Source organism: Peromyscus leucopus, chromosome 8b, assembly GCF_004664715.2.
Source record: "Peromyscus leucopus breed LL Stock chromosome 8b, UCI_PerLeu_2.1, whole genome shotgun sequence".
Taxonomy (NCBI): domain Eukaryota; kingdom Metazoa; phylum Chordata; class Mammalia; order Rodentia; family Cricetidae; genus Peromyscus; species Peromyscus leucopus.
The window spans coordinates 26,152,675-26,179,254 of record NC_051086.1 but is presented as its reverse complement, the minus strand read 5'-3'; the positions used below and the strand labels follow the sequence as shown (position 1 = coordinate 26,179,254).

General features: G+C 49.1%; 1 protein-coding gene and 1 long non-coding RNA gene across 6 annotated transcripts in view; one reads left to right on the top strand and one right to left on the bottom strand.

The window, feature by feature from the left end:
* On the bottom strand, positions 1-24,670 carry LOC119087050. 5 transcript variants are annotated; one of them, XR_005090499.1, is made up of 4 exons: positions 24,511-24,670; positions 1,202-1,283; positions 521-626; positions 1-441 (listed from the first exon to the last, which is right to left on the bottom strand). It is a non-coding gene; the product is annotated as an uncharacterized LOC119087050 (long non-coding RNA). The 5 variants fall into 5 exon arrangements; XR_005090495.1 differs by lacking the exon at positions 24,511-24,670 and adding an exon at positions 6,735-6,774 and having other exon boundaries at positions 1,188-1,283; XR_005090498.1 differs by lacking the exon at positions 24,511-24,670 and adding an exon at positions 6,735-6,774.
* Litaf (lipopolysaccharide induced TNF factor) overlaps positions 21,825-26,580 on the top strand; it is a 56,768-nt gene continuing 52,012 nt past the window's right edge. The window contains exon 1 of the mRNA XM_037201589.1: positions 21,825-21,904. The gene's annotated coding sequence lies outside the window, so the exon portion shown is untranslated. The remainder of the gene's footprint in view (positions 21,905-26,580) is intronic.

The window sequence follows — 26,580 nt, the reverse complement described above, 5'->3', positions numbered from 1 at the left end:
AGAGAGGGAGAGAGAAAGAGAGAGGTGTGCACTACTTCTGGGGAGGGGGGAGGGGTTTTTTCCTTTTAAGGGGACTTTAATGCAAGATGATGTCAGGATGCTGGGTGGGTCCTCAAGGGGCAGGTCCTCCATTTTGATTATTATAAAAAAGTGAGTTATGGATAGCAAGTGTGGGAACAAGGGCGCTGGATTCCCGAGATTGCTTCCTGCTGATTTTGGGGTGAAGTAGGGGGGAGAGTTGGGAGTCGGGGTCACACATGTCAGGAGGTGTGAGTGAAGAAGCATTATCATGGAGACCTCAGACATCTGTTCCCCGAGGGGGCTGAGAAGGCAGGTTTCAGCAGTGATGTTCCAGGAGCTTGGGGGAACAGCATACCAAATCAGGAGTACAGGAGCCATTTCATCTGCTGTTCCTCTGGAGGTGGAAATGCCTCTGTTCACCTGTAAAAGTGTCAATGAATTAGGAGATAACAGTTTTTATGAGTGGGCATGTGCGTGAAGTTAACCTGTCAGTATTCACCTGGTTGGCATCCTGAGCTGGCGCAGGGGCTGGTGGTGTATCTGAAGAACCCCTGAGGGTTGGTCTTGGCCCAAGTCTGGCGGGAGGGGTGGACCTGTGCAGGAACCTGCAAGTGTGTAAAACAGAAACAGATTTACATCTTGGTGACACAGCAAAAGGCTGTGGCTTTGGTTAAAAGGCATGAAATTGTTTTAGAGCCTGGTTTCAGCCCAATGAAACATGTCTTTAAATCTATAACCAGAGGAAATTTACTGAATGGAAGTGGTTGAGTGAGTGAAGGAGGAGGGAGGCTTCCCTAAACATCATCAGATCTGAGAAGGATGTGTAAGTGAACAGAAGTGAGACAGCTTTCCTATACTCATATAAACAAACCTTAAAGCTTTTTATTTTATCTAATTCCCCAGGAGATACTGAGAGCAGTCAATAGTAAAACGTTACATTGAATTCTGTTCTGTGAGTTTATCTGATCTGGTAACAAGGTAAGTTGTGTCTAGACCTAGTAATAGCCCTAGGAGAGGGAGGCAAGTGAATTTTACATAGAGAACTGAGAAGGCAGCTGAAGCAAAGCCTGGTCATCAAATGGAATCAGAGATCTGAGAAGGATTATATCTGAGTGCAGACCAAGCAGCTTTAGAATCTGCTAAAAATGACAGGGACCAGTTCATACCCAGTTAGCCATACCCAGGTCTCCACATCATTGGAGGCAGAAGTATCAGAACAGCATCAATCTTCAGCCACCAGGCCCATAAGGTGGGAGTTTTTTCTGTGGAAGAGGGACATAGAGAAGAATGATCTTACTTTGTCTAGGCAAAAGGGGTGCAATCAATTCTCTGATGTCCAGCTATTTGTCCACAGTCTGGCCTGGGTCCTAGTGGCAGGTGTCACATTGGAGCATCTTGCCCAGAGGTCAGCATTGCCATCATCCCAGTGGAGACATTTTCTTCGGAGACCTTGGGTCACTATTGGGATCTGGGAGTCTCTGTCTGATATAATAAGCTTTTTGATCAACATTTTAAATGCCATATTCTGCAGATCTCTGAGCATCTGAGGACTGCTTGTCTATTAGGTAGGAATGGCTGACTATCAGCTTGTAGTCTCCAATATTTCAGCAGCTTCCATAAGACTTGCTGTCTCCTGAGAAGGCACAGAAGAGTGACAGGGGAAAGATCCCAGGGCCGAATGGGAACAGGAGAAAATGGGCTTGTGAGTCGGGGTGTAGCCCAACTCTGAGAAAAGGACTCTCTCTGGGTGGAGGGGGCAGAAACTCCATCATAGGATATATATCTTGTTTATCAAATATCTTATTTATCAAGCACATGCCATCATTTATTTAAATTCTCTAGAGGTATAAATCTCTAAGTTAGCTTTTGTTAATCTAAACAGATAAATTTGGCAAGGACAAGAAAGCTTACATTCTTATGCCTGAATAGACCTTGAGTAAGGAGAGACACTTTTAAGTCATTGGCAGAGATATCTGCATCTATTACCATTTTTAAGGCCCTGAGTTCTGATCTTTGAGTATAGCCAGATTATAATCCTGAATGATTTATATAGAAATAATAATTTCTTAAGGTCATATATATAAATACCTTTTTGGTTCTGCATAGAGAAGGTCAAGTGTCTTATTCTATTGAAGAACCATTTTAGTTAATAAATCTATTAATTGACAATATTGGGTCCAGTTTCCTGGTATATCAATCAGTGGGCATTGGGTAGTCAATTAGTCCCCTATGCCAGGTTTTTTTGTATCTTTAACTTGGCCTTCAGCCTATTTGAGGCAGGGGTGGGGGTGGGGGGGCGATATACTCTCTTCTGTAGCTGCTTCAAGCTGAAATGGGGTGCAGGTGGTCAGAGCCCAGGGAGGCTAAAAAGGCCAGTCAAAGGTATGGAGGGAACCCAGGCAACAGGGTATTTATCAGAAATATGTGGTCATCTGTCCTGGTTGTAGAGAGAGGGAACAATTACATTTGGCTGGACTGGTCCACATCATATCATCCTTCAGCACATCTAGAGCTTGTGGTGCTTTGGATCAGGTTGCAGCCATTGATGTTTGGATGTGCCTGCCAGCAAGTGGAAACCTGCTGAAGCAGGTAGACTAGAGACAGAAGTTAAAATTTATGAACCTGTTTGGAGCCTTTAGTCCCATGGTCTTAAGTAATTGGAAAAGGGAGACCAGGAGAGAGAGAAATACCATCCTCAGGAATAGAGAGGCAAGGAAAACTCCTTGATCTGGAGCAGGGGTGGGACATCTGAAAAACAGCAGTAGACTCATACCTACACGTTTATATTTGGAAGACAACCAAAGAAAGTCCAAAATCCTGAGTTTGTGATCCAAACTGCATCAGAACTCTATTAAAGGAGCCACTGTGGGGGGGTCACTGGGCCCCACACATAGGAGCTTGAGAGCAGTAGCAGAGGAAAGCAGGCCTTGACTGGAGGCTCGAGTCAATTCATGGCCTCAGGTGGAGCTTTCCTGACCTCCTCTGTACAGAAGACCTGAGCACTGGGTGCCCCAGCCATGCTTGAGCCATTGACAGGAAGTGACCTTTTGCCACACTTAGTAAAGATGGCCCCTGACCATGTGATTGCCCTTATCAAATATGGCAACTGATCACATGGTCATGTGGGTTTTTTGTTTTTTTTTTTTCCCCAAGACAAAATGAACAGATAAGGAATAGAGAACCTCAAGCATTTAAAAATCAGGTAGAAATACAGCCAAATACATTTCTGTGGCTCATCCCCCACCCCTTCCGCTCAGCAGCTGGAGGGGCCTGGGACCCCCAATTCACCGGCTCCCAGCTCACTTGCTGGCCTGGGGCTGGGCTCAGGGCCGTGTGCCATCATTCACCCAGAGAGCTCGAGTGCTCCCCATTGGGCTACCACGCCAAGGTGGGACATTCCTGGCCCCCACACTGGTCCGGCAAGAGGGACAGGCAGCTGCAGGAGAGAATTTTTTCCCAGTTTCCCCACTGTCTGACCTAAGAAACACTGAGGCCAGTTTCACATCCAGGGGGCCGGTCAGAGGCTGGTATCTTCACCAGAGACCCGAGTGGTGGTGTTGAATGGAAGGTGAAGCAGCCAGTGACCAAGAAAGCAGAATTGTTACAGGCAGGAGGGAGCGATTTGCCTTGGGTGGAGGCAAGTAAGTGGGTACCTTTGGCGGGCCCTGCCAAGGTATGCCAAAAACAGACATGCCACATGCAGCAGAGTTAGTGGAAGAGGTTTGAGGGAGGAAAGGGAGAGTGAAAGACCCGGGTCAGAGTGGGGGCTTGGGAGGGGCAAGCCCTGATCACTTACCTTAGCCGTAAATGTAAAAATACAGTACGGTTCCCATGGATGGGGGGGGGAGGAGTCACTACAGCCTGCAGCCGTGGGCGTCCCCAGGGCTGGCGGGGAACAGACCGAACAGACCGAGGACCAAGCCGTCGAAGAGGGCCATCGCCACACTCAACGGCGGTGGGCTTAGCCTGGCTAAGCAGGAGTCTCAGCACCTAGTACTAGGATTTTTGAACGGGCAAGAACAAGAATCGAGCTCTGAGAGAGAATCTCAACCACAGGAAAAGGTCCGCCAAAGCTGAAAGGCCTAAAGGAGCTGTGGGCAGTTCCAGAGGAGGTGTGACAACCCAACTGAAACTTAGATGATTGCCACCAGTGAATGGGGTAGTGAGCGATCGGGTGAGCCGGAGCCTGCTGTGAGTAGACTGGTCCGGGATCCTGGCATGCCAGGGGCTGCCGGGAGGGCCTATCCGAGTCACGGAACCAATGTAACGATACAGCGCAGGAGGCCTACCTAGGTGGGTTTTGGAGCCAAGGTGCCCCATGGCGGGTGAGACTCGCTATACTGCGCAGATGGTGGAAAGTTACTCACAGGGCAAGTTTATCTGGGGGGGGAGGGTAGAGGGAATGGAAGGAAGGGAAAAGGGGGGAGAGAGAGAGAGAGAAGAAAAAGAAGAAGGAGGAGGAGGAGAGGAGGAGGAGGAGGAGGAGGAGGAGGAGGAGGAGGAGAAGAAGAAGAAGAGAGAAACAGAGAGGTTCTTTCTACCTCTGGCGAGAGGGGAGAAGGGAGGGGTTTCCTCTTAAGGGGGCTTTAACGTAAGATGATGCTGGGCGGGTCTCCAAGGGGCGAGTCAGAATACTAATGGGAAGGAGGGAACTGACTCCTACAAGTTGTCCTCTGATCTCCACATGTACACCATCAGGGAGAGAGAGAGAGAGACAGAGACAGAGACAGAGACAGAGACAGAGACAGAGACAGAGAGGTGACCTACAAACATGCTAAAGGAATAAAATACTTTTGGGTCTGTTTGCTTGTTTTTTCTTTTTCTTTTATTTTTGTTTCTGTCTTTTTTTTTTTTTTTTTTTTTTTGAGATAAGATCTCCCTTGGCTAGCCTGGAACTTACAGAGATCTACCTGCCTCTGCCGGTATTAAAAGTGGATACCACCACACCTAGTTCATAAAGATTTTAAAAATTAGAGGAAACCTCTCTCCACCTTTTGGTCTCTCTTGGAAAAAAAAATCAGAGGGACTCACCAACTTTCCTACCCAGAATAAATAGGCTATATCCAAAACCACTGACTCTTCAGTTCCCCTTTTAAACCTGAGAGGAGGACATATCAGGATCTGGAACAGTTGGTTTATAGGGCTAGGGTCCTAGAAATCTCCAGGGAGGGCTGGGGAGAGACACAGGGGAGGCAAGAGCGAGCCAGGCCTGGCCGCACACACCTGTCACCCCAGCACTCAAGGAGTGGGGGCAGGAGAATCGGGAGTCTATCTGCCTCTGCCTCCCACGTACTGGGATTGCAGATGTGCACCACCACCTCTGCCTTTGACGGCTTTGGTTGTTTTCATTACTTTAAATCATGTGCAGGTGCTTGCTGGGCCTAGAGGCACCAAGTCCTGTGGAGCTGAAGTCACAAGGTGGCTATGAACTGCCTGACATGGTCCTCTGGAAGAGCACCAGCCTTTGGTTGCTGCATCCACGTACTGCTCCAGGGACTTGCCCTGACTGGGCTCCATGAGAATATGAAGAAACGACAAACACAGGCAGACACAAAGGAAAGCTGGGGATGGGTGAAGGGAGGCAGGACTATCACACACAGGTCAACAGGAGGCAGGCTTTTTGCTATAGAGCTGAATCAAGGAGAGGAGGAGCAGTCTTCAGGCTGTAAACATCTGGGGTGGTGCTATGGTGGTCATTTTCTTCACATAGTATCAACATTTGTATGTGGACTAGGAAGGAAAGCTTTGCCATTTTCCCATGAGTCTATGTCAATAGCACACATTGACTCAGGACTTCCTCTGCTCCCCACACTTCTCTAGATGGGCTTTTTCTGTCCTGCCTGCCAGCTCCCAAATAACCACATGAAGACTTCTTATTAATTATGAAAGCTTGGCCAATAGCTTAGGCTTGTTCCTAACTAGCTCTTATAACTTAAATTAAGCCATTTCTATTAATTTATTTTCTGCCACATGACTTGTGGTCATCTTCTACATGTCCTGTTTCCTCTGTATCTGGCTATGACTCCTCCCTTCTTCCCAGCAACCTCTCTGCCCTGAAAATCCTGCCTAGCTATTGGCTGTTCAGCTTTTTACTAAACGAATCCAAGAGACACATCTTCACTGTGTACAAAAAGGTTATTCCACAACACACTTTGTTTGTTTTGTTTTGAGAAAGGGCTTCATGTAGCCCACGCTGGCCTTGAACTCTTGATCCTCTTGCCTCTTCCTCTGAAGTGGCACATCCGGCTTTTATTTTTTCAGTTATGGTTTTTGGTGTGTGTTTGTGTGGTGTATGCATATATGTGTGCAAGTGTGTGTGCCTGTGTATTCGTGGAGGCCAGGGGAGAGTGTCTGGGGTTCTCCTTGCCACCCTCCCTACCCTGTTCCTTTGAGGCAGGGTCTCTGCCTGAATACCCAGCTCACCTTTTGGTTCTCCCTGGCTAGAATGGTAAGCCCTAACGATGCTCTCGTCTCTGCCTTCACAGCCCTGGGCTGCGCGTGAGCAGGAGACACACCTGGCTTGTTAAGTGGCTGCTGGGATCCGAACCTGAGCTCTCAGAGTTATGCAGCAAGCCCTAAGCCCTCCCTTCAGCCCTGGCCTGTGTCTTTTGAGATAGGGTCTGTCTTAGTTAGAGTTTCTATTGCCGTGAAGAGACACCATGACCACGGCAACTCTTATAAAGGAAAACATTTAATTGAGGGGGCTCACTTACAGTTCAGAGGTTTAGTCCATTATCATCATGGCGGGACATGGTAGCATGCAGGCAGACATGGTGCTGGAGGAGCTGAGAAAAGAGAAGAAGCTACATCTTGATCCCACAGGCAACAGGAAGTGAACTCAGATATTGGGTGTGGCTTGAGCATATATAAGACCTCAAAGCCCACCCCCATAGTGACACACTTCCTCCAACAAGGCCACGCCTCCTAATAGTGCCGCTCCCTATGGGGGCCATTTTCTTTCAAACCACCACAGGGTCTCACTTTGCAGCCCAGGCTGGCCCACAACTCACAGCCTCCCAAGTGCTGGATGATGGGAGTGTCCCACCTCGCACAGCCTGCCAGCAAGCTGACAGCCAGAGGTCAGGCCACTTGTCCCTGCAGCTGGGCCCGTGGGCGGTCCAGGGAGCAGCTGCTTGTCTCCTGGACAGGTGGGCAGCTGGCACCTTCACCAGGCAGGTTTCTGAACCTTTGCCCTTCTCGTCAGTCTGTCCAATCAATCTGTCCCATCCACTTGCTCGTGGTGACAGTGAAGAAGATGAGGAGCTGAAGGTCAGGGAGAGGCTGCCTGTCCGGGACAGCATGGGCAGGGCCAGCTCTGTGTGCAGATCTTGGCTTCTGAGAGCCTGTTCTGTCCCTTGGCCACCACTCTGTGACGGACCTCATAGCCTGCCGCAGGGAATGTCACCTCAGATGCCGTGTCCCCAGTGGCAACAACCTTGCTGTTCCTCAGCTACTCACAAAGGTTGAAACTTCAAGAGCAGCCTCCTCCAGAAACGCTGACAGCCAGCCCCCAGGAGCTTCTGGAGCTCCACCTCAGGAGAGTGTGCCGGGGCCCACCCTACAGCTAGACTGCTCCTTCCCCAGGACTTGCTCTCTGCAGAGCTGATGCCTGGCCTGGAGAAGACCCTGGGTTCCATCCCCTTAGCTGCAAAACCCCAAACAGCTAAGCCCTTGATCGGCTGCTGTAGGTATTGGAGTTGTCAGGGTCAAGCCTGGGCCAGGGCATCCCTGACTGCTGGGCTACCCATCGTCAATTAAACAGACAAGTGATATTGAGGAGACAGGAGATTTATCCAATGAGACCATGCCAGGAAGAGGGACAGAGAGGTCCGGTGACAATTTGGGGTCCTCAGTCCCCAAGTCCATCTTCAGGATCCTGATATAAAGTTCAGGTTTAAATACAGGGCCAGAGGCCTACATGGCTGAGCGGCCTAATCAAGGTACGGTCCCACCCATCTTCATTGTCTGGGCCCCAGACCCTCCTGAAGGTGGGCGAACAAGTTCCTCTGGCTGCCCTTCCTTCCTCCAGCATGAGATCCTGGGGAACTGCAGTTTCTTGGGGACCACTGTTTCAACAGTCTGACAGCGAGAGGGAGGCGGGAGGGACACAGTGTCCTGCGAGGCTCCTGTGAGGACAGCGCAGCATCTCCTGGGAGGGGCACCCTAGGCTTTGACGGTCACTTTTGTTGCTACAAAGTGCCCCAGTGTCTCCAGAGATCAGAACTCTGGGGTGATAGGAAGCCACTAGGAGGTCAGAGGTATCAGCTGAGTGCTCACTTGGGTCCAGCCTGGCCTCCAGTGGAATCCTGGAGCAGCTGACTCATGCCCTAAGCAGTCCTCTGTCCCTCTGTCCTCTCAGGGTCAAGCTGGGAGAGATGCGGGAGTGGTGCATAGGGAAGCCAGTCTGTGCTGGAGCTGGAGCAGGTGGGTGTTCCCCGGAGGCTGTGGGTGGGGGAGGGCAGGACGGAGGTTATTTCCATCCAGGAAATAACCCTGTGTGTGGGTGCTGGGCTGGGCTACCTGGCCACAAGTATGCAGTGTCCTCTGAGCACTGGTGTCCCCACCTAAGTCAGCAGCTGTTGCCATGGAAACAGCCCCGGAGTTACCTGGGTGCTTTCCTCCTTCTCTATCCCACAAGTCCAGAGAGGGAGGAGCCTGCCCTCCCCAGTGGATCCTCATTGCCTTGTCACAGAGGCCCCAGAATGCTCCTGTCACTGTCCTGGAAGGTCACCTGACCTGACTTTCAGAAGCAGCCCTGGGTGGAAGTCTGGACAGGACTTACAGATTGGTTTGGGAACACAGTGGTCCCCATGAACCTGTTGGTGCCAGGCATCAACAACCTTTTGTGATACCAGGTGGTGATTCCACAGCTACCAGGGAAAGAAAGAGCCCACAGAGGTGTGTGTGTGTGTGTGTGTGTGTGTGTGTGTGTGTGAGAGAGAGAGAGAGAGAGAGAGAGAGAGTTGCTGTTCCCAAAAGGTAGAGGGTAGGGGAGGTTTTGCTCTTAAGTAGTCGCAGGTTTACTGGTATTTCCCCGCAATGACAGGTGGTAGACTCCTCACGGGCCTGGCCCTGGTGGGTGCTGGATTAATGAAAACACAGGACCTCCAGCTATGCCTGAATGTCTGATGAGCAGCAACTGGCATATATATATTATTTATTTATTTTTATTTTATATACATTGGTGTTTTGTATGTATGTATGTCTGTGTGAGGGTGTCGGATCCCCCTGAAACAGGAATTACAGATAGTTGTGAGCTGCCATGTGGGTGCTGGGAATTGAACCTGGGTCTTCTGGGAGAGCAGCCAGTGCTCCTAACTGCTGAGCCATCTCTCCAGCCCCATAAATGGCTTTTTAAGTGTATCATATGTCACAGTGAGGCAACCGTGGTACTAGAAATTGATCATTGTTTACCTGGCATTCAAATTGAGCTAGGTATCATATGTGAGACCCTGTCACATCCTGTAATCCAAGCACTTGGGAGGTCAAAGCAGAAGGATTGTCATGAGTTCAAAGCCAGCCTTGGCTATATAGTGAATTCCAGGCCAGTCTGGGCTATATAGCAGGGGGGCTTTGGGGTGCCTATTCTCATTAATGAGAGAATTTAAGAACGGACTCAAAAGGAAGCTTGAGGAAGATTTTATTAGAGTATGAAGAAAAGCCTCCAGGGCAGGCTCCGCAAACCTCAGCAGCTGCCAGAAGGGCAGAGGGGGGGGGGGGCGCCGGGGGCGGGGAGAAAGCCTTCCTGTTTGAGTTACACTGGCAGGGGTCAGCCACATGACAGACTCACGTCGGGGAGGGAGCTTTCGAGAAAGACTGTATATTCCCAGTTTGCTTCCTGTTGCTGTGGTAAAGCACCGGCCTAAAAACACCGAGGGCAGTCAGGGCAGGAAGTCCCGGCAGGAACCTGGGGCCGGGAACTGACGCAGAGGCCACAGGACTTGCTCCCATGGCTCACATCTGCTGCCCTGTAGTGGCTCACTCACATTGGGCTGGCCCTGCCCACATCTGTCATTATGAAAACGCCCCCAGACTCGGCCACAGGCCAATCTAAGGGAGGCATGGCCTCAGTTGAGGTTCCTCTTCCCAGATCATCCGAACTTGTGTCAAGTTGACAAAACATGAGGAAGCCTGGAGTGCTAGGGAAGGCGTGCTTAGAGAGCAGATGAAGAGAAGGAAGTTACACTTTCCTGAATAATTCAGAGAAGCAAGTCGTTTCACAAAGCTGCGTGGCTGTGCTGTCTAAAAGAGTGCTGGGAGGCAGGGGCTCTGGGAAGGACAATTACCTTATCTCATTGAACGGATGATACTATTAAAGGGATAAAATAAAGTTACCTTATCCCATTGAAGGATAATATTGCACCCCCCCTCTCTTTTTAGACTTAATTCACTTTATTTTTCTAGTATGAAAATCCTTATGTGGTAGCCACAGCTGGAGCCTGAGTCTGTGAATAAAGATTCTGGTGTGGGTTTTCACAAAATGGTCACTGAATTCCCGATGGGGAGACTTTGTGAACACAGTCTCTTTCCAGAGGTCAGGGGTCAGGTAGCTGTAGGTTTTGGAGATGGCATCAAAGGTGGCCTTGGCAAAGGTTCCCAGGGTGGCAGTGCAGCCCCTGGCTGATATGTAGCAGTCATCAGTACTGGCCATCAGCAGCAGCTTCTTGGGCACAGGAACAGAGATGATGCCAGTGCCTGGGGGTGGAGGAATGAGACCACCAACACAGAGCCACAGCGGCCTGTCATCTTGCACAGAGCAGTGTGGGGCTTGCCAATCTTATTTCCCCAGTAGCCTCTCCAGAGGGGTGATGGAAAACTTGGCCAAGATGATGGCCTCTTGGATGGCAGTGGCTACCTCTTTGGAGCACCTAACATGAAGACCAATGTGACCACTATCGTCCCCAATAGAGACAAAAGCTTGAACCTGGTCCGCTGGCCAGCCCTGCTTCTGCACTGGCATGATCTTTAGAACCTCATCCTTCAGGGACATACACAAGAAAAAAAAACCCCAATAATCTCTGATTCCTTAATGGGCAGCGAGAACAGGTAGGTCTCCTCCAGGGATTGATCCTTGTGTCCTCAACCAGGTGGCCCAGCGTGGTGACAAGCTTTCACTCCTTGTCTTTGACTTTACCTCCATGAGCCCCATGGCCTTAACCATGGTCTCAGCCTCAACCATGCTGTGGAACAATCCTTTTCTATACTATGAATATGTCTTACTCTCATTGGTTAATAAAAAGCTAGCAGGCTGGTAGCTAGGCAGGAAGTTAGACGGGAAAACCAAACTGAGGATGATGGGAAAAAGGAGGGTGGAGTCAGGAGAGACACCAGCCAGCCACTGAGCTAGCAGAACATGTAAAAATGAGGCAACAAGCCATGAGCCATGTGGCAAAGCATAAATAGAAATATGGGTTAATTTAAGTGTAAGAGTTAGCTAGTAACAAGCCTGAGCTATGGATCGAGCATTTGTAATTCATATTCAGCCTCTGAGTTGGTTATTTGGGACCAGGCAGTTGAGACAGGAAACACCCATCTACACAACCACAACCAAACTGCTGCTGACCTCCATGGAAGCCTGGGTCCCCAGGTCCTCTGGGCTCTCCCACTGCACTGGTCTCATCTGCCATTTGGTGTTCTTCCAAAGAAGAAGAAAGTACGCCTGTCTCTTCAACATGACTAAGGTGAGGAGTAAGTCCAACTTCCTGAGGGGTGGTTGTGAGAACCAAAATTACATTTTAAGTTTTAGTTACTGTGCCTTAGAGATCCATGAAGCAAAAACGCCTCTGATCTGCAAGCCCCTTGCCCAAGGACAGTTAGTTAGTTCCTGAAATGCTGGAGGCTACTGTTTATGGGAGATAACAAGCCACATGTTTTCACTCCCCTAAACAAGTATGTTTGACCCCTCTGCACCAATGTGCTTGATCACATGTGGGTGGGAGGTACATAAGCAGGAAATACGTCAGGATGTACACTTGCCCCTGATTGGACCTGATGGGAAATGCAATGAATTATGGGTTTTCCTTCTTAAGCCCTTGCCATACTTGATTCTGGGCCATTTCCCAGGAACCTGGGTATGAATCTGGCCAGAGTCCATCCACCTGGCCAGTATTTAATTAGAGCTTGTATGGTGATATTTTATTTGTACTGAAATGTGATTTTATTTGTATGTTAATAAATAAAGTTGCCTAGGGCTTAGAGCTAATAGCAAGCCATAGCAGAAGCCGGGTGATGGTGGTGGTGGTGCACACCTTTAATCCCAATCACATGACAGATATATCTCTGTGTGTTCAAGAATACAGCCAGCATGGAGACACACGCCTTTAATCTCAATACCAACCATAGAAGACCTGGAGGTCTGTATAGACAGGCAGTGTTGAGGAGGTCATGTGGTTGGGTTTACAACCAATGAGAAGGCAGAACAGAAAGTCAATAAAAAGATATACACAGGAAGTAGCTCTCTTTCTGAGGGGAAGAATGACTGCAGCAGCAAAGGGTAAGAAAGGGTTTTTAGTCTCAGCTCTTAGCTACTGCTCTGACCTCTTGAGCTTTTAACTCTGCATTTGGTTCTGTGTTTCTTATTTAATAAGACTTACATCTACAAGCTTGCTTCAAATTTGACTCTAAACTGTGGTAGTGGTCTTATTTAGTGGGATTAACATGGTCTCTTAGCCAAATGATTGACATGGCCCTGTTGGAAGTTCTCCACTCAGGCCAGAGATTCTATCCTCTGACCCGAGCAGTTATTGGCCTTTATTACTGCTCTAACAGGACTCTGTCTCAAAACACACACACACACACACACACACACACACACACACACACACACCAGTGGGGGGTGGTACACAACCTCATGGCCTGCTGTACCACTCCTGGGTGGATTCTGGAGGACTGTACCAAAGAGATGCCCTCTTATCAATGTTTATGGCTACTCTATCCACAACTGTTAGGAGACAGAAGCAGCTAAGATACCCATCAACACAGGAATAAACAAACAACACGTGGCACATGCACACAATGGAATTTCGTGTATCTGCAAAGAGAAATGAAATTACGGTATGTGCAGAAAGATGGATGGAGTTGGAAATCATAAGCCAGACTCAGGGTGACAAATACCCCTTGTTTTCTCTTATACACTGAACCTAAATTTTAAATTATATATGTATGCATGTATGCCTCTATTTGTATTTAGGTGTGTATATGCCTCTATTTATATATGTGTGCATATACATCTATCTATATATGAACATGCATATCTTTATATGTGTGCATGCATATCTATATATATATGTGTGTGTGCAAATTATATACATGTGTCTCTATTTGTATATGTGTGTATGTATATATCTATATATGTATGCATATATTTATCTATCTATATATGAGTGTACATATCCCTATCTATATATGTGCACGTATGTCTCTACATGTGTATTTGCTGACTGAGAAATGGAAAAGAGGGTCTTAAGGGAGGAGGCGACCTCAGGAAGGAGGTGGCAGGGTAGAGGAACTCATTTTGCAGGAGGCACTATGTGGGAGAAAGAAGGGCCTCGGCTGGGCAGTGAAGGAAGGGAACAAATGAGAGGAAACTGTGAAGACACTCAGACGTGAGCCATGATGGTGCAGCCCCTTGTTCCGAACGCACCCTAAAAATGAACCGAAGGAAAGAATGGTTGCATACACAGCAGCACCACCAGACAAGCTGAATCAGGTAACATGCCCAAAGAGCAGGACTGCCCTGCATTTTGAGGACTCCCCTGAACTCGCCCACCCCCACCTTAGATGCAGAGGGTCAGGGTACTTGATGAGGGCTCTTGTTTGTGATTAGGCTTTGTTCTGTCTTCCATATGCCTGTTGACCACTGCTCACAGACCCATGGAAGAGTGAGGACCCGGCCACACAGGGCACCTGGTACCTTCTGGGATATTATGGGCCACCTTGAACAGGTCTGTAGGTTTTTACCCCATGGGACTCTATTTCAGAAGAGTGCCCCCACAGTAGTACAATATACAACCTGTACAAGCTAACACAGTGACCCTGGTTCCACTTGCTGGTTTGGACACTGAGTTTTCTCTTACAAATATTTCTTAAACAGAGCAGCCAAAGGTCACCATTCCGTTCCTCTTTCATTCTATGGAAAGCCTAGTAACCTGAGACGACACAGTGGCAATGTCTGAACAGAGTTCAGCACCCAGGCAGCCATGCACAGAAGGGCTTTTGATTCTCTGTGCCTATGTGACATCTGCAGGCCGGTGCTCCCTGCCCACTACCCAGCTAACACGAGGGACTGGGCTGCAAACTTCCTGCCTGCCCACCCGTCCACTACATCCTCTTCCAACCCTCACCCGTGCCCACCCCCAGCCTAGGCATAATTTTAGAAACTTAATAGATGTTGGCTGCATTCTTGGCCCTGTGCCTGTGGGGGTGGGTCCCAAAAGGAGACAGACATTTCTTTCTTCAGCCTTGTTGATTGAGATCCTCTGTCTTCCCCAGGGACCGGCTTCTGAAGGGCCATTGTATGAGGACAGCTTTTTACACACTCGCCTCTTTGTGGGTCCCCACCACACTGCCCTGTCAGCCTGGATGACCATGCAGGATTAGTGGCAGTTGTTAGCGGCCCTCTCCCCAAAGCCAACAGTAGCGATGGGAATAGACTTGGAGGACCAAGATGTTGATGGCCATGCGACCACTTGCCACCATTCATTCATTCATTCATTCATTCATTCAATTTATCTAGTCAGTTAATTAGGTAGTTTGTTAGAGACAAGGTCTGGCTTGGTAGCCCTGGTGGCTTAGAACTCAGTTTGTAGCCCAAGCTACCCTCAAACTCACAGCAATCCTTCTGTCTCAGTTTCCTGAGTGCTGGATTTACAGGCATGCCTCACAATTCCTGAACACTTTGTTGTCTTAATACCAGAAATGGGAGGTCACACTCATATTTGGGGAGGGTAGATTGGGCATGGATCAGAGCCTGGCACTTGGACAGGAAAGGCTTTAGTGTCCTTTCTAGTGAGGTCTGCTGATTTCAGGGCCTTGCCCCCTTCCTGGAGCCAACCTTGGCAGACTTCTGGCAAAGGGTGTAGTGGAAAGGAGACACACTCAGAAGCTGGGTCTTAGTTCCAGCGACAGCTTCTCAGGCTGGCTCTGGCAGGACACCTTCCTCTTTCCTCATTTCCTACCCCAGCTAGCGGGACCACTTCATGCCCATTTACAGACAGGAAAGTCAAGGCTCCGTTAAAGTAACTCACCTATGACCACTCAGCCAGTGCTTTGAATGAATCTTTGCCCTCCCTACCTTATTTTAAAAATCTATAGCTTTACTGAGATACATTCATCCATTTAAAATGACAGACAGCCCTTGAGTATCCTCATTCAAATGGTCTGCTGTCAATCTTTCTTTAATCTGTACCATTATTGCTTGCTCTAAATACAAATTGTCTTGCTTCTTTTGCAAAGATAAATAGGCAGCCAATAGTTTTTCTTATACTGAGGATAGCACAGCTAGGCCTCTGGTCCATTCCAAAAATTCCATCTCTCTAAAGACCCTTGATTCTCTTAGCTGACCCCCCTGGTCCCTGTGGTCCTCCATGGGCACTCTGCCCTAAGCCTTCTGGGTCTGTTCTTCCTCCCAAGGTGTGTGGTGTTCTAGGGTTTCAGAGATACATCAGTACTTCACGTCATGTGTCTCTGTGGTGACTGAAGCCGGGGCGTTTGGCGGTCAGGCTGCTGTGGGGAATGCACTCAGGAGCTCTGAGCACGGGTTCTCCAGTGAATGGCAGTGTCTTCACTATCTCTGGACTCTCCACTCCAGCGGGCTGCTCAGCTTCCTGTTCATGCTGCGCCATCCTATGTAGGATGCCCTAGGTAAACCTGGCTGCTGCTGGATGGGATCACACACGCCTACCATCCTAGCACTTGGAAGGTTGAAGCAGGACAAATCTGGCTTAGATTGCTGCCCTGAATCAATGTTTTTTTCCTTCCTTTGTGTTCTCTCCTTGCAGAGTGATGTTAGCCATCGGTTTGACCTCTGTGAACTCTACTGAAGAACAGTTAAGAAGCAAGGACCTGTTCTGTCCCCGGAGTTTCCGTGAGAGTCGTGAGGGCAAGAGCTCTGCGACTGAGAAACCTGGAGGGGATGTGGCTTCAGCGGGAGGTCCCCTGCTCAGGATCCACCCGTGCTGGGCCCCACCGGTGCAGTGGCTAAGTCCCTTAGCTCCAAGGAGCCTAGGCTTTTGCCTCCAGAGGTCCCTTGGCATCACCCAGAAACATCTCGGGTCACCATGGCAGTGTGTGCTGTGTATATTCATGGCAACTATTAGGTAGAGTTTTGTATAATATTATAGGTCCAGCCTTAATATTATACTATCCCAGGGGCCCGGAAGTGACACTACCAGCGGCATGGGAATGAATCTAGATACACGGAGCTCTTTCGTCCAACTCGTTTATTCGTCCGCCGCCATCATTCTGCCATCATAACTCCTCCCGCTTCTCTCGGGACTGGTCTATATCTTTCCCAAGACAGGAACTCCTTCATGTTTACAATGCAACATATGAATTGCAAGGTCCCCACCAGAAACTTCCTGGCAACTTCTTTTGCAACCCCAGAAGGGGAAGAGAATAAAGGTGGAGTTAGGAGCTGGAGTAAATCAGAGAAGGAATTTATGTGCTAGGAATCTATCCTTACTGTGGTTAGGTGAAAACGTTACGAGTCTATCACAAATGTGCTCAAACTATAAACTCGCAGGTGACAGGGTAAAGAAATCTGTAAGTCACTAAAAATAAAACCGCCCCTGTTTTTCTCTGCACCAGCTTTCTGACAGGGTGGGGAGGAGGACTGATAGCCAGTCTGTCTGCATCCCAGCTGGAAGCACCTGGTGAGAGGAAACCCTTTGACCTAAGAAGTTGCTCTGGGGCAGTGGAAGATCTGAACTTGATTTTCACAATAAACAAAGCTATGCATCTAGTGGCCTGTTAGTCTCCTTGGCTCAGTAGGGGATTTAGTACCTAGTGGAACAGTTTCTGAGAAGCTTAGCTGTTTACCAAAATGGTTGGGAAGTATTTGGGCACACAAGAATTTTGTAGCAGAAGACAGCTGAAATATTAAAAACTGAATAACACCAAATATTCCATGATAAATGGCTTGCCTTTTGACAGACCCTTGGCCGTTCAAAGTATAGCTTTAATACACAGCTGAATCTCTATAATATATTCTTGTGACCCACAAGAGTAGAGGCCAGGGCAAACACTCCACGTCACACAGGCCACCTGACAATGAGGAAGAACCTGACCCCAACCGGGAAGTGTGCCCGTGTGCAAGTGGAGAGCTTGCAATGTGTCCGTTACAAGGCGTGTGCGTCTATACTCCTGCCACTTCCTGGCATGGATTTGAGGTACCAACAAAATCAATGGGAAATAAGGAAATTGTGGTTAAAACACAAGGCAAGGACATTAAACCGCACACAGATGATACCCAGGTTAAGACACACTGGGATGTGCAGAAGTAGGATGTGCTGTGAGCGTCCTAGCAGCCAGAGAAAAGAACAGTGCAATCAATTTTGACATTTGTTTTTACCAGCTTAATGTTAGAAACAGTCAGAGCTCTCAAGGGCTAAAGGACTCGGGCCTGAATTCTCCTGCAGGTCAGAATAACAGGCTGGAGCCGACATCACCATCCTCGTCAGCCGCTATGCAGGGGACATAGCAGGACAGGCATGACAAGCTGAGCCTGCGGTGGCTAAGGGGGTTGTCCATGGATCATCTGCTCTAGGCGGGCCACTGTCCCAGCTGATTACAGGAAGCAGGTCACACTATGGGCAGCTCAGAAGAGTGACTGAGCAGAGGCTCTGGAGCCAGATGCCCAGGCCAAGACCTGGGCTTACCCTCTAGAAGCTGTGCGTTTGGGACTGTCCCAGAAACTTCTCTGAGCTCAGTTCCTTCATCTATATAATGTAACTGATCATAGCGCCCACCCATTGTGTATGTAAAGATTAACAGAGTCTAAGTGCCTCAGCTGGTCGAGTGCTTGCCTAGCATGCACAAAGCTCTGGGTTCGGTCCTGAGTGCCACATAGCTGTCACACCAGCACTAGGGAAGTAGAGGCTGGGGGATCAAGATCTTATCTCAAATGATGGACCTGACATCCCAAGTTCAGTCCCCGGATCTCACAATAGTAGGGAGAACTGACTCCTAAAGCTGTCCTCTAGCCTCTACACATGCAGTGTGGCACCAGGGTACTGTGTTAGGATTCTCTGCTCTTCCAGCTGCATGACCACACATGCACAGTTCAGTAGCCAAGTAAGGGGTCTTACGTCTTACGTCATCAGTGTGCTGCATGATTGGCAAATGCACAGTGCGGTCACACAATCAGAGCATGTGTGGTGCAGCTCCGTGAGCCCACCTGCGCATGTACAGGGGAATCCTTAAAAAGCCGGACGCAGACTCCTCCTCTCTCCCCTCTGTTCTCTCCTCCCCCACTATCTCTCTCTGCTCTCTGCTCGTGCTTCTTCCCTAGGCCTGGTTCCCCCTTCCTCCTAATAAAGCTCTGATACTGGGTTTTCTCATGTCTCATGACCTTTCCACCCAGTAACAGTACCACTTATCATTCTTAAAAACAACACACACACTCTCTCTCTTTCTCTCACACACACTAATAATAATAATAATAATAATAATAATAATAATAATAATAATAGTAAATCAAGAGAAACTTAAAAACAGGGCTGGTGTGGTGGCACATCCCTGTAATTCCAGCACTTGCAGGCAGAGGCAGGTGGCTCTGTCTGAGTTAAAAAGCCTGCCTGGTTTACATAGAAAGTTCCAAGCTAGTCAGGGCTAAATAGTGAGACCATGTCTCAAAAACAAAACAAATAAAAATAAACAAAACAAAACCAAGATCCATCCAGTGGCTGGGAGGTCTCTTGGCATTAGGAACCAGGCGCCCTCCCGCCCCAGCCACCCTCTGCCCTGCCGGCACACCTTCACCAGCTGCACAATGTGACACTCCTACCCTTTAAAAGCTCCCTGCCATCGCGGCCACCTTCTCTCCCCCTCCCTCCCCTTACTTTCTTTCCCTCTCTCCCTCTGTCCCTCCCTCCCCTCCTCTCATCCTTGCCCCCCCAATACCCCCAATAAATCTCTTGAGTGAGATCTGTTTTGGGGTGTGATTTCTGCTGCATTCCTTGGCTCTGATCCTGCAAAGTACTCTGCTGCCGACCACTTACTATGGCGCTGTGTGACCTGGATCAGACACCCTGGTGCCTGTGCTCCCCACTGGGGGTCTAAGCCGCACTAGGACCCTATCCTTATCTCCAGTTCACCCACAAAAGATCCACCTGCCCATGGATCGATTGGCCCTCCATCCATCACCAGCAATCTGTGAGCGATCCCTCTCAGTGACGCGTAAATGCTTCCTTGAGTCTCTGGTACTCTTGGAGGAGAGGTACCCACCTCTGACCTTTTCCCTTGGGTGAGGCTTTGTTTTTGAGCTTGGTTTTTGTCTTTTGGTTTCTTTCAAAAGTCCTGGTACCAGGTGCCATGTCTCCTTGGGCTTTTAGCCCTGATCCCTGTCTAGTGAGGTGTTGACCCAATGAATGGCTTGTGTCTTCCTCTTTCCATCCCCTGAGTCCTGGGGATGCCTTGGACTTCAGGCCTTGGATCTTCCCCTCTTCCTCAACCATGGGAAATGGTTGCGGAAGACCTCCAGCCTCTCCTGACACCTGACCTGAAGGGTTCCAGATTTATTGGCTTAAGTTACTGATGATGGGTCTGTAAGTGTATTGCAAAGTGGGAGCCCAGAGCTAGCAGGAAGGGAAAAAGCAAGGAAGCAGGCCAGCTGCAACGCGCACACACCCGGCACACACCTGTTCTCCTCTGCAGTGTCGGCTCTGAAGCAAGATGCTGGTCTAACTCTCCTAAGGTATGTACGGATCGCTTGCTTCTGAATTTGATTCCAAATTCTAGAGTCTGGTTCTTCAGCTGATGCTATCCTCTGGCCTGCTGCGCCCTCCATGTGGGCACCCATGTGCTCCTCTGGCTTCTGCAGCCTGCCACACCTCTGGTCTGCAGCACCCACGTGGACATCTCCCTCCTCTCCTGCTCTCTCCCCTCCCCCAAGAGCTGCAGCCCACCTGTGGCAGCCTAGGACTCTTTCTTCCCACTCAGAGCTACCTGCTCTATCTCTTGATGTGCTTTCCCGGGCCTGCATTCACAAATTTCCTAAGCTCCCTCTAGGAGCTAAGTCCTGCAACTTCTCTGCACTCTCGTGGCTTTTTACAATATTGGGAAGAAGTTCAATAAAAATTTAAGGTTATATTTGCTGTAACATATATATGTGATTCATCTCTGGTTTAGAATATACTGTATATGATGATAAAAATTTTAAGGTTATAGAGGTCTACTCAGATTAAGAAAAACTGATATACTTAATAGGTAGAAGGTCCTCAAACTCTTCAGAGATCTGCTGAATATGGCATTTAAAATGTTTAATAAAAAGGCTTTTGTCAATCTGTGATAGAGAGAAGTGCCAGCTCCTAGCAGCAGCTCTAAGATCTCCTCCAAAGATGATGGGGCACAGACGTACCCCACCTAGAGCCTGCTGTAAATGTGGCAAATCTGGCCACTAGGTGGAAAACTGCCCTTCATCTTGTCTGCTGTCAGAACCCTGCCCAGATTGTGGACAAGCAGGACACTAGGGAATGGATTGCCCCACTTTGCCTAGACAAGGTAGGCTGGTCTCCCCAAATTCCTCCTCCACAGGAAAGTCTCTTGGATCTTCCGACCTGGCAGCCAAAGACTGATGCTGCCCTAGGACCTCTGCCCCCAACAACCACAGGGGAGGCTAGGGTGATTGTCCAGGTAGGCGGTAAGTCTCTCATTTTTAATAGATTTGGAAGCTGCTTGGTCTGTGCTTCCCGCTTACTCAGGTGAAATTTAACCAAGGCTCAGCTGCCTTCTTAGCTCTCTTCATATGTAAAAATCAGGCCACAGGCCTCACTCTCCTACAGCTACTACTAGGTCTAGACACAGTTTACCTTGCTGTCAGACTCTAAAAAGAGATAAACTCCCAAAACAGATTTCAATATAACTTTTTACTATTCCGTTATTTAAAGGAACTTGCTTTACAATGATTTTTCTCAGTAACCGGTCTTCTGTGTCTCATGGTAAATGATTGGATTTAAAAAAAAGTGTAAAGTTTAAGGTGTGTAATGCTATTTCTAAAGATATAAGAAAGCGATTTAAGAGCTATTGATCTAACTCTGGTAAGTGCTGACTACTGTTATCATAGTCACAAGCCCTCAGATCTGGGCATTCCACTGCCTACCCTCTGGGGTGCTCAGTGACGCCTGCAATGGCTCTCCTCTCTCTCAGCCTCCCCCTCTATCACATCTGGCCCTCCTTGGTTCCCCTTTGTTCTGTCTGTCTGTCTGTCTGTCTGTCTGATCTCCCCTTCCTTCCTCAGCTGTCTCTCTCACTCTCCTTTAACTCCTGGACCTGCTTCCTGGCCCACTGAACTGTAGGGACCCAGGGCTGAGAAGAAGTCAGGACACACTTTGGGCCGGGGACACAGGAAGTTGACGACTTCCCTCTCTTGCCCTCCTCCAGGAAATGGGCAAGGCCCTGCCTGCCAGTGGGAAGCAGTGCAATTGCCCAGGAACCTGGCCTGGGGTGGGGAGTGGGGTGGGGAGGGTGTCCCTAAGATCTCAGAGAGAAGAAAGACTCCAGCCCAGCCCCACCCACCTTTAGAGCACATTCCAGAAGCTGTGGCTACGTTATTAGGGGAACATTAGCAGCCAGTGACGTTAACAGAATTCCTCAGAAGTTCACGGACCAGTCAGTACAGGAAGGAACACGGATCTTCCCACAAGCTGGGTGGCTGTGGAGGGCCAAGGTCAGGATCCGTGGCGCGCACGGTGGGGGTGGGGTGGGGTGGCGGTGGGGTTCCTCCTCTCTCTAGGGGCCTTTGGCCAGCTCCTGCTGAGGTCCCACTGCAGTCCTTGATGTCTGGAGGCCAGTTCCTGGAGAGGGAGGGAAAGTCTCTCGGGTTTCCTGCTCCACTCTGGTTCCTGACACAGAGAACAGATGTCTTGGATCCCTGGACAGAGATCTTGTCCCTGCTGTGAGGGCGTGGCAGTCCCTTGGAAAGGCAAATGCCTGGCCCCTTTCCCAGCAGTCTGCCTGAGTTTTCAGCTAGGAAACAAAGGCTTCTCAGCAGTTACATTTCTGGGAATTTGCCTAAATTTAGAAAGGGTCCTGAAAACAGTAAGTCAGGTATGAGGCACACTGCAGTCCTGGAAGCTGGGAGGCTGAGGCAGAGGATTGATATAAACTCTAGGCCAGCCTGGGATACAATCTGAATTTCGGATGAGACCTTGTCTGAACAAAACAAAAAACAAACACTACAAATGTAGAAAGAAAAGAAGAGAGGGAAGAAAAGGTGTGTGTGTGTGTGTGTGTGTGTGTGTGTGTGTGTGTGTGTGTGAGTGTGTGTGTTTGTGGTGGCACACACTTGTGAACCCAGCAGTTGGGAAGCTGAGGCAGGAGGATCTCAAATTCAAGGCCAGCCTGGGCTATACAATGAGATTTTCTCAAAAAAAAAAAAAAAAAACCCAAAACAACAACACACTTCTTTAAAAGTAGGGCTGAGGCTAGAGCTTGGTTAGGAGAGCACTTGTCTCGTGTGCACAAAGCTCAGTTGAATCCCTAGTACCTCATAAAGCAGGTGTGGTGTGGCATGCTACACCAACACTCATGAGGTGAAAGCAGGGGGATTAGGAAGTCACCTTTGCTATCCTCAGCTACATATGCAGTTTGAGGGTAGCCTGGGCTTCATGAGACCAAGTCTCAAAACCAACAAACCAAAGCAAAATAACCAGAGAGAACAAAACCCAACAGCCCACATGTGACTGTAGGACAGTGATGTTCAGGGCAATGCTGTGTGGATAACAGTTGCTCTGGTGCTGAGCCGCCTGTCAGCTGGGAGGTCTGTCCTGGGTTCAATTCCCAATACCATGTGAACCAGGCATGGTAGCACACCCCTATAATCCCAGCATTCAGAAGGATTCTGTCACATTGCCCCAGATGGTGGGGAAGGCCGGCTGGGACGCTGGTGGCACTTCCAGACCTGGTCTGTTTTTGGAAATGTAGGAGGATTTTCTCAGAGTGATTACTGGAGAAGGAGCAGAGGACGTAGAAGAGAAGCCAGGAGACTGTGCAGCCCTTGGGGGCAGTGCTGGCTAGGGGTGTAGTCAGCCTTTCTCACAGCCAGAAGCCCAGCACACAGTCCTTTCCAGGGATGAGGCCAGGAGGTTCATTTGTCCTAAAATCCTTAAAACCAGGCTTCCTCCCCTGTGCAAGCAACGCACACTCATGGCTTGAAAACGAAGCTATACACAATTCTGTGAAGTCCATGGGCCTGACACCTTCTTCCCATCCCAGGGAGCCAACCCTGGGCTATTTGTGTTTTCTCTTTTAGATATTTTGCATTCAAATTTTCCAAACTAAATTTGTTTTCTTTAGCTACATGCCACACAATAAAGAACAAAATTTACATTGTAATCCAGTACGCACACTTTGCATATAACTAAAGCAGAACTTTTAGTCAGTGGTGATAGTCGGGGCGTCAGTGCCCAGCTCCCATTCTGCTGTTTCTTTCTGTTTACAAAGAAGGATGCTGCACCGGGCAGTGGTGGCACAGGCCCTTAATCACAAGCTGGCAGAGGCAGAAGGGTCTGTGAGTTCAAGGCTATCCTGGTCTATAGAGTGAGTTCCAGGGCACTCAGTGCTACTGTGTGTGTGTGGGGGGGGGGGGGCATGGCGCTGATCTGGTGACTTCACGGCTCATCACTGTGTGCCTTGCAGAGATAGCTGCTGGGTGCTGAGTCACCAGGTTGGCTCGGTTCCCTTTTCTGCAACTAGGCTTTGCATGTGGGACTTAGCAGGCAGCCACTCTTCCTAGCATTTCCATGGACGGCCTGGGCAGGCCCTTTCCTCCTCCCAAGGTGGTAGAGCATCTCATGGGGAGCGGGGCAGCGGGGGTGGGGTGGGAGTAAGGGGGTGGGGAACTGAGGGGGGGGAGCAGCCTCCTTTCTCCACCTCTGTCTCTTCTCCCTCCACAAATTGTCTACAGACTTCCCCTTGAGTTGACCTGTAACACACATACATACAAATATCAACATCGCACACAGGGCGATGGATGTGGCTCAGTTGGTAGAACGGTTGCCTAGCATGTACAAGGCCCTGGGTTCAATTCCCAATACCATGTGAACCAGGCATGGTAGCACACTCCTATAATCCCAGCATTCAGAAGAAGGAAGCATGAGAGAAGGACAGAAGTTCAAGGTCATCCTTAGTTACACACCAAACTCAGGTCTTCAACCCACACACGCAGAGCTCAAGGGAGCCCTGGCCCATCTCCAGTCAGCTGGGCCTCTTTAGCTCACGGCTCCCAGGGCCTCCAGGCTGGCCCCAGGACCCTGCTATGGCGCTGAGACTCACCTAAGCTGGTTTTGGACTGACAGAGGTCATTCCTCCCTTCCTCCTCTCATTTCCTCTTTTGTCCATTAGGGCTTCGGGGAAGCGACCCTTGGTAATAGAACCTTCCCCATCAGGGAGCGGAAGTGGCTTCTGATGCTCACGCACCACGCCGGCAGGAGCCCAGAGGCTACAGGAAATGAGTGGACACCTCCCCTGGGGTCCTCGGCTCCAAAGCCTGTCCTTATATGTGAGCAGAATGTTTATGTTTCCTGCTCAGGGAAGCCCATCTGGGCTCTAGCCTTGCCTTTGAACCACCAGCTGTGTGACTGTGGGCAAGCGCCTGACTTCTCTGAGTTTTCATTGCCTCGGACAGGTAATGATAGCTGATGCCGCATGCTCTCTCCCAGGGACTAAGCAAGTTGGTAGGGCACGAGGATGACCATTGGCTTGTGTTTGTAGCCATTGTTATTTTAAACGTTTAATTTCTTTTTATTTATGTGTATGAGTGTTTGCCTGCATGTGTGCATGTGCACCACGTGTGTGCCCAAGGTGGATCAGAAGATGCTATCAGATCCTCAGGAACTGGAGTTACAGATGGTTATTAGCCACCCTGTGAGTGTTGGGAGTCAAACCTAGGTCCTCTGCATGATCTGCTCTTAACTGCTCTTAATTGCCAAGCCCTCTCTCTAGCCCATAGCATTATTTTTTAAAATAAGCATTTGGAGCAATATACAGCCCAAGGACCATTTATAAATAAAATTTTATTTATTAAAAATTTTTAACTTTTTCCTTCCTTCCTTCCTTCCTTCCTTCCTTCCTTCCTTCCTTCCTTCCTTCCTCCTTCCCTCCCTCCCTCCCTCCCTCCCTTCCTTCCTTCTTTTCTCTCCTCCCCCCCCCCTTTCTTTCTTTTGGTTTATTTGAAACAGGGTTTCTCTGCGTAACAGCTCTGGCTGTCCTGGAACTCATTCTGCAGAGCAGGCTGGCCTTGAACTCACAGAGATCCACCTGCTTCTGCCTCCCAAGTGCTGGGATTAAAGACGTGAGCCATCACCACCCAGCTACATTTTTTTAATGTGTATGAGTGGTTTGCCTGCATGCACATCTGTGTACCAGGTGTGTGCAGTGCCTATGCGGCCAGAAGAGGGCATTAGATCCCCTGAGACTGGAGTTACAGATGGTATGAGCTACCATGTGCACCCTGGGAATTGAACCCTGGTCCTCTGGCAGACAGCCAGTGCTCTTAACCGCTGAGCCATCTCTCTGGCCCTTGTGTAATTATTTTTTTATTTTTTCAGTGCTGAGGATGGAAATCAGGGCTCTGTGCATGTGGCAATCTCTCTGCCACTGTACTACACCTCAGCCCAAAGAGACCTCCCAAAGAGCCCACCCCATCAGGATGAAGCACCTGCGAATGAGGCAGTGGAAGGGGGCAGTGGAAGCTAGATGTGATGTGCACCTGTAATCCCAGCACTTGAGAGGCGGAGGCAGGGAGCCTGAGCTACATAGTGATACTTGCTTCAATAAAAACAAGGGGATACTGGGTGGTGATGGCGCATGCCTTTAATCTCAGCACTTGGGAGGCAGAGGCAGGTGGATCTCCGAATTTGAGGCTAGCCTGGTCTACATAGTGAGTTCCAGGACTGCCAGGATTACACAGAGAAATCCTGTCTCAAAAAACCAAACCAAACAAACGAAGCAAACCCCAAGGGGGTTAGAAATTGCTTCGTGGGTAGATGCTCACCCAGCATGAACAAAACCAAATGTGGTGACACACATCTGTAGTCGGACTTTCCTTTGGGGGACCACCAGCTCACCAAGAAGGGCACAGAGCTTATTATTAATTATGAAAGCTTGGCCTTCAGCTTAGGCTTGTCCTACTAGCTCTGATAACTTAAATTAACCTGTTTCTATGCATCTATGTTCTGCCATGTGGCTTTTACTTCTCTCCAATTCTGTATGTCTGGCATGTTCTGCATCTCACTGGTGTCTTTCCACTTCACTTCTTCCCAGAGTTCCTCTCTCTCCCCAGAAGTCCCACCTATTCTCTCCCACCAAGCTATTGGCCATTCAGCTTTTCATTAAACCAATCAC